The sequence below is a fragment of the Tenrec ecaudatus genome, chromosome 7, assembly GCF_050624435.1.
Source record: "Tenrec ecaudatus isolate mTenEca1 chromosome 7, mTenEca1.hap1, whole genome shotgun sequence".
In the NCBI taxonomy this organism is placed as follows: domain Eukaryota; kingdom Metazoa; phylum Chordata; class Mammalia; order Afrosoricida; family Tenrecidae; genus Tenrec; species Tenrec ecaudatus.
In genome coordinates, this window is record NC_134536.1 from 31,278,142 (window position 1) to 31,286,748 (window position 8,607).

Below are 8,607 nucleotides of genomic sequence, written 5' to 3' on the forward strand. Positions count from 1 at the left end.
CTCATTGACCCATCTCCTCTCCTGAACCCCTCTGTGAGGGGATCTCCATTGGCCGACACTTGGGCCCTGGGTCTCCACTCTGCACTTCCCCCTTCATTCAATATTTTATATATATATATATATATATATATACATACATATATACACACACACATATATATACATATACACACATACATCTTTTTTTTTGCATGTATACCCGGTCCCTTTGGCACCTTGTGATCGCACTGGCCGGTGTGCTTCTTCCATGTGGGCTTTTTTGCTTTTGAGCTAGATGGCGTGTGCATTCTTCTTTGGGCTTCCGGATTCAGTGTCCAAAAGTCACATGAGGAGATTGAAAATAGCCAGGCACACCTCAGTTCTCCAAGGAACATCCTCGCTCGTCAACACGTTAAACGGATTGTGTGCAGCTGATTGACCCTGTGCAATGTATCGTTTGACCTCTTGATTGATGCTTCCATGAGCCTTGATTGGGGATCCAAGTACGACAAAACCCTTGACAATGTCAAGCTTTTCTCATACATCATGATGTTACTTGTTGGTCCAGCTGTGAGGATCTTGGTTGCCCTTCATTGACTCATGATCTACACTGAAGGCTGCAATCCTCGGTCTTCATCAGCCAGCGTTTTAAGCCCTCTTTGCTTTCAGCAAGCAAGGTTGTGTCACCTGCATCTCATGGGTTTTTAATAAGCCTTCCTCCAATCCTGTTACCAAAGTATTCTATATCTCTAGTTCAGACTCTGTGTTCAGATTGAATAAGGATGGTAAGCAGATACAACCCTGATGGACCTCTCTCCTGATTCGAAGTTATGCAGTATTCCCTGGTTCTTTTCAAACAACAGCATGTACAGGTTCTGCGTGAGCATGGTTAAGTCTTCTGGAATTCTCATTCGTCTCAAGGTTATCCATATTTTGCTATGATTCACGTAGTCAAGTGCCTTTCACGGCCAATAAAGTAAACATAGTCCTGGTGTTCTCGGCTTCCTCTGCTTTCAGCCAAGGTCCGTCTGACACCAACAGTGATTCATTTAGGCTGTTCTAATTTGTTTGCTGTTGCAAATAGTGCTGCAATGAATACAAGTATTTATAAGTTTAGTTATGTCTAGTTATGCCACATCGATTAGGTTTCTAGTGCATATTCTTGTGGAATTGCTGGCAGCTCTACTTCTAGTATTTTGAAGTATTTCCGGAGTATTTTCTAGAAAGGCTGTATCATTTTACGTTCCTATCAACGTTGGATAAAGGTTTTAATTTCTCCATATCTTTCCCAGCATTTTCCTTTTAAAATCTTAGCCCTCCTAGTGGGAGTAAAATGGTATCTCACTGTAGTTTTCATTTCATTGATGGCTGATGACTAATGATACTTAGCATTGTCTATGTGTCTAGTGGCTATTTGAATAGATACTGTGGTAAAGTGTCTCTTCACAGCCTTTGCAGGTTTTGATTATGTTGATTCTTAAGCTTTTTTTAAACTGTAGTTTATTTATTCAAGAAACGTTTTACTGTTAATTAGCCGAAGGTTTACAGAGCATATCATCTCTTTTACATTCAGCAATTCATACACTTTATGTTTCATTTCATTCATTTTAATCCCTATACTGTGCCATCACTTACCCCGCTTCTTCCCTGTCTTTCCCATTCTCATTCCTCCTTTTGTGCTCACACCCTGAACTTTGTCCTTGGGGGAAATGCTTCCCTGTGATCTTAGAGGGTTGATGATTTCTCAGGGACAGCACCTACTTATACAAATTACCAAACATTCCTTATTTTATCATTTCAGGTTGTTGTTGTTTATTAGGTGTCATCGAGTAAGTTCTGATACATAACAACCACGTGCGCAACAGAATGAAATACCACCTGTTCTTCGTCTCTGTGGTAGTTCCATAATCTGTTGTCAATTTGAGATGGAAGCGTGAAGGGGTGGAGTTTGGCCTGTCAATCAGGTCTCAGCTTGGTGACCTCATTTGGAGGCTCTAGGGAGATAAATAGCTCACTGGAGGTGGGACATATGTGGACTCCCTGTGAGACATTTCTGCAGACAAGTCACATTGAGCTATGCTAGAGCTCTGGAGTTGAAGGAGCCATGTGGAGACCCTTGCAAGAACAGAGATGCTTCCACCACCACTGGATCCACAAGGCTTTCCACCCACTGGCCTGTGATCATCCTGCATTCAGCATCATTGCACATGTTTCTTGAGTCTGAAGAGAAATTTATAGATTGATATCAGACATAGGGGCTAATATCACACTTATGGTCTTGATGTGGACTGGGCTGGGACGTTTTCTCAATATTCAATTGTTCATGTACATGAAGCTCTTTCTTACACACATATGACTGTCTTTGAATTGGTTTCTCTAGTCTACCTGGACTAACACAGTCTCATCGCTATATTGGAGACAATTGTTGTGATCAGATTATCAGTCCATCTCGTTAGGGGTTTCTGTGTTGTTTCTTTTTTTGCTCACTCTCAACTTCACCAGCCATGAAGTCCTTCTCAAGGAACTAGTCTCTCCCATAACGTGTGCAAAGGATGAGAGATGAAATCTTGCACTCCTCACTTCTAAGAAATATCCTGGCTGTGCTGCTTCTAAGGAAGCTTGTTTGTTCTTCTGGCAGTTGATTATTATTCGATGTTCTCTACCAACACCATCACCTAAATGTACTGATTCTCCAGGATACCTTACTCATTGGCCAGATTTTACATGCATATGAGGTGATTGAAAATAGTATGGTGGTGGAGAGCAAATGCTTTGAAAATGATGAGGGCAAAGAATGTACAGATGTGCTTTATACAATTGATGTATGGATGGATTGGGATAAGAGTTGTATGAGTCCCTAATAAAATGTTTGTTTTTTTTTAAAGAAAATAGTATGGTGTGGGTCAGGTGCACCTTAATCCTTAGTCACTTAGAAAATGATATCCTTGGTTGTTTAACCTTTTGGAGAAGTCCTACACAGCACATTTTCTCAACACAATATGTCGTTTGACTTGTTGATTTCTGCTTCCATAGGCATTGATTATAGGTCCAAGAAAAATGAACTCCTTGACAACTTCAGTTCTTTCTCAATTTATCATGTTTCTTCTTTGTAGGACTTTCTTCCTTTATACTGAGTTGTAACCCATGCTAAAAGTTACGGTCTTTGGTCATCATTATTAAGTACTTCAAGTCCTCTTAAATTTCATTACATAAAGTTATGTCATCCTCATGTTTCAGGTTGTTAATCTTTTTCCAATTCTGATGCTGCATTCTTCTTGATATAGTCCAGCTTCTCAGATGATTTGCTTATACAATAAACATGGTAAAGAAGTAAAATCCTGGTGCCCGCCTTTCCTGATTTCAAACCATGTCGCACATCCTTGTTCTATTTAAATGACTGCCTCGTAGCCGATACACGTGCTTTGTATAGCATAAAGTGTTCTGAAATCCCCATTCTTTGAAAAGTTATCCAGAATGTGTTTTAATCTACACAACTGATTGTCTTTGCAGCCAATGAAGTGCAGATAAGCAGCATTCTCCGCCCTCAAGATCCATCTGAGATTAGTGACGGCAGCACCCAGAGGCCAGAATTTGGAAAACAAAAAGACCATGTGGATTTTTAAAATATTTGATATGAGATATTATCAATTTGAATGCCAAAGCTTAATGGATCATATACTTCCGATACTGGTGAAGAATACTGAAAATACCAAAACCTACCAAAACCAAAAAACCCAATCTGTTTTGGCAGAAGTATAGCCAGAATGCTTTTTTGGAGCAAGGATGGCCAGACTTTGTATCACATACTTTGATATGTTATCAGGAGAGAGCAATCCCTGGAGGAGAACATCCTGCTTGGTCAAGTTGAGGGGCCAGGGAAAGAGGAAAACCCTTGACCAGATGGGTTGATGCAGGGGCTGCAACACTGGGCTCAGACTTAGGAACAATTGTGAGGACGGTGCATGGTCTGGTCAGGGGCTGCTTTGGCCCACCAGGGTCTACCTGGTTCACTCCTTCACTAAACAACTCACTGTCATGGAGTAGATTCTGACTCATAGTGATCCTATAGGACAGGATAGCACGGTCCCATGTGGGTTTCTGAGACTATAACTCTTTTTTTTTGAGACTATAATTCTTAATGAGAGTAGAAAGCCTCATCTTTCTCTGGCCTATGCTTTAGAAGTGGTGTATTGAGCAAGAGGTTTAGCGTACTCAGATGGTGGGCCAGTGAAATGAAGCTTTTATTCTTTGCTCTGGGGCCAACCTCCAAAGAAAACATTGGCATAGTTCATGTGGGAACCATCTGACACTTTCTAGGGCAATTTATGAGCCCCCCTCTGCCTGCCATTCTGCTTCTGGTTGCTAGTAGCTGCCCCACATCCTCTTAGACCGCAGGCTGTGGAGAAGCTGCCAGACGCCTATAACTAGTTCTGAGTGAGTCTGAATTCCCCCAGGAAGTGCAGCATTGTGTGTGTGTGTGTGTGTGTGTGTGTGTGTGTGTGTGTGTGTGTGTGTAGAGTGCTGGGGAGGAGGGAACTGTCACCCATCAACTGCTTCAAAGACGTAGTTCCTGGAAAAAAAACCCAAACCCTGAGGAAGCAGGTGGCTTGTTGTTTGGGAACTGAAAAGAGAAACACCCCCTTGGTAGTGAAGCATTAGGCTGTACATTATGCTTGGGCTGAGACGGTGTCTTCTGTGCTTTTCCTGCAGAGGAGGACTCCGAAGCTGTGCGTTAAAATCCCAACACCCTGACTGGAATTCTGTGTTGTGAGTATGTGCACAATTATAGTCATACTTACTGGGAAATAAGCATCCAAAAGATAATATACAAGTAAAAAGATAGTGAAAGCAAAGCAAAAGAAGGGGTGCTCCCCCTGGCGCTGGTATAAATGGAGTGTCTCATAACAACCCCATTTAGTATCTAAAGGCCAGAAGTACAAATCAACCAGTCTGGGCGTCATACTCTGCCTGAAGGCTCTACAAGAAGATCCCTTGTTGCCCCACTCAGCTTTGGGTGTCGCCAGATGTCCCTTGACTTGCAGCTGCAGTGTATCTCCAAATCTACCTCTAATGTGACTTATCTGTCTTCCCTCCATCTCCTCTTTTATGAGAACATCAGCCAGACTGTGGTCCACCCCACCCTACACAAGTATAGCCTCATGTTAATGCATCTGGTAACATCTGCAAAGACCAATATCCAATCAAGTTCACGTTTACAGATCCTGGGGGATGAGACTTGATATTTTGGGGGAGAAATCTTAATTCAACCTATAAGAGGGCCAGAATGGTGGGAGGCAGAAAAAGGAAATCCCTACGACTTTTACCCTACTCACACATATACTCATGCAGATCGGGTCCTCCCCCCAGCATCTTCCTCTTGGGCAACAGAATCCAAAGTTATATGTAAATATCTCCCCAATTCCCATTTTAGCATTCTTCATGAAGAGTATTATGTATCTTCTTAGCAATAAAATGCACGCACATTGTGCAGTTCATTGTTGAAGAATCCGAGGGTGCCTCACACAGTTCATGGGAAAGTGCTTTGCATTCCTTTTTATTCATGAACTTTTTGAAGTCTCCTCATAGAAACACTAAATACCATAAAAATAAAAACAGAGCATTTCTGTTGCCTGTAAAACTTCCCTTGTGCCCCCTTTTGAAATGGCTCCTCCTACCTCACTCCACACACCAGGCAATGATTGATCTCTTTTGGGTCAATGTGGATGGTGACGCGGTGGGTTACACAGTGAGCTGCTAATCACACATCCTGGTTCTTACCCACTGGCTGCTCCACTGGAGAAGCAGGAGGCTGTGTACTCCTGTAGAGATTCGAAGTTTTGGAAACCCCCAAGGGGTAGATCTACTCGGTCCAATAAGGTAACTCCGAGTCATAATTAACTCAACAGCAGTTACAGAGTTATCTAGTGCTCTGCAACAGAAACCCCACAAATATGTGACATTACCAAATAGAAATTTATTTTTTCATAGTTTAGGAGGCAAGTAGTTCAAAATCAAAGTGCTGGCTCTAGGGGAAGGCTTTATCTGTATGTCAGCTAAGGGAGAATGTCCTTCTTCCTTGGTTAATGGATAACCTCCATACAGGGTAGTATCTATCTTCCCCCGTCTCTACTTTCTTAACCTCCTCAAAGTTGATAGGCTTTAAAACATATTTACACTGATATGGACTCTTAAAAAAAAGAAAGCCTGCCCTCAAATGCAATTAGATTCACAGGTGTCCCCATACCAGTTACTGCCATGTCTATTCTGACATGAATATATAGTGATCCTATAGGACAGAGTAGAACTGGACCATAACAATTTCCAGGCTGTAACTTTATAGAAGCAGACTGCTTCATCTTTCTTCCATAGAGTGAATGGTGAGTTTAAATTGCTGACCTTTGGGTCAACAACTGAGCGCTTAACTGCTGTGCCAGCAGGACTACTCAACCACAGGTACAAAGGTTAGGATTTACAATGCATATTTTGGGGGGGCACGCTGGGTAATCTTTTTGAAGTGCTAACATCTATGTTGTTGTATAGACTACTATTTCATTTCTTTTTATTACTGCGTAGATGAAGACACCACCCTTTATTTATCCATTCCCTTCTTGCTGACATTCATTTATGTTAGATCGAGTTTGGGATTAATATTAATTAAAGTGTCTATGCATATGAATGGACCAATCTTTGTAGGGATCAGTGATAAGTATCGAGTAGCCACCGTCTGTCTGTCACTTTGTTGTACTGTGGTGCCTGTGTGCTGCTATGACACTGGGAACTGTGTCGCTGGCGTTTCAAATAACCTCAGGGACATCCACGGTGGACAGGCTTCAGTGGAACTCCCAGGCGAAGGCGGAGTTTGAAGAAAGACTTGGCCATCTATTTCTGGAAAGTAGATGGTTGTCAAACTCTGTAATTCCCCGGGAAAGATTGGCCCATATAGTCCTAGAAGATAAGCTCCCCAGACTGGAATGCCCTCCCCAAGGGCTACAGCAATGAAATCAAATGTGCTGATATTTATGAAGACGGCACAGACTCAGGCAACATTTCATGAGAGAGTACATCACGTTGTGGTCAGAAGTTGGATGGAGCCCACTCAGCAGCTACTAACTGTAAAAATAACTGGAACATTTAATTTCAATGATTTTTCTCTGTAAATTATGCATGTTCCCATTGCACTGGTTTCTACTCTTTAAGACTTAATTTCTTCTACTTACTGTGGATTCAATTCGCTCAGATTACTAACTTCAGAAGTTCTCTCTTTTTATTTTTTTGTCCTCTAGTCATTTATTTAAGTGCAACTATCCAGGAGGGAGTTTAGATCTTGTTGAAAGCAGCCACATCCATGGACTGCACACAGTCTTCAAAAGCAGATATTTGTTCTTCCAGCATATCTGTACCAACTTTATCATCTTCAACTACACACTGTATTTGACGTTTATTAATTCCATACCCCACCGGAACGAGCTTGGATGAGCCCCAGACCAGGCCGTCTGCTTGAATGCTTCTGACACACTCGTCCAATTTTGCCATATCGGTCTCATTGTCCCACGGTTTCTCATATAGTGAGACGGGAGGCTTGGCAACAAGTGCAGGTTTCTTGGTTTTCTTTGACTCATGCTGTGCAGGGAGTTCTTAGCCTCTTTGCTTCTTCACTTTCCTCCTCTCAGATCCAAAGAGAGCGAGGTCGTCGTCATCCTTACTGTCTGCAGCGCCACTCCCTGTGCTGTTGTCCACATCAGTAGGGCCACACTTGCCCAAAGCTTTCTTGACTCCTGGCAAACCGGCCTTTTCCCTTTCATACAACTTGATGTGATTATACCAACGTAGGTCATGATACAAGTCAGCCGGTGGAGGGCCGGAGATTGCTTCAAACACTGTCACGTCTGCTTGTGATGGCACATACCCCTCGATGTAGCTCTTGTCGGCCAGGGAGTCATTGAGCACCTGAAGGCCGGCAGGGCTCTTCAAGTCTCTGAAACCCATGGCGCTGGCTGGACCAGGAGGTGGGCAGCAGCGGAGGGAAAGTGGGCGCAGACGAAAGGTAGAACACTAAGAGATGGGACAAAAAGGAAGTTCTCTCTTATCTAATGTAAGTATTTAAATCTATAAAATTCCCACTGACCACTGCTTTGACTACACCTCCAATATTTTAATAAACAGTCAGTTCTTGTTTTATACTGTATTATAGAAGCTCAAGAATGGCTGGACAAGCTGAAGTGGTGCCAAGTATCGGTGAGAAATCCCTGAGAAGCATTTGTAGTGTTCTATGACCTTTAAACTTGAATCTGCACTTTAAGGATCGGCAAGACACCAGGCTCCGGGACTTGATGGAATACCAACTGAGGTGCTTCAACACGATGCAGCAGTGGAAGAGCTGACTCATCTCTGCCAAGAAATGAGGAACACAGTTATATAGACAGCCACCCAGAAGAGAGCTCTGTCTGTTCCCTTTCCAAAGAAAGACGATGCGACTGAATTCATAAATGATCAAATATAATTAATATCACAGCACAAGTGAAATGTTGCTGAAGATGATTAAAATGGTTTCAGCAGTGCATCAACATGGAGCTGCCAGAAATTCAGGCGGGATTCAGAAGGCAGTGTCAAGGGATGAGGGGTATCATG

The 8,607-nt window shown here is 42.5% G+C and overlaps 1 pseudogene; it reads right to left on the reverse strand.

Moving 5' to 3' along the window:
- Positions 1 to 7,296: 7,296 nt before the first annotated feature.
- LOC142452680 (elongation factor 1-beta pseudogene) lies at positions 7,297 to 7,965 on the reverse strand (annotated as a pseudogene).
- Between the last annotated feature and the right edge of the window lie 642 nt (positions 7,966 to 8,607).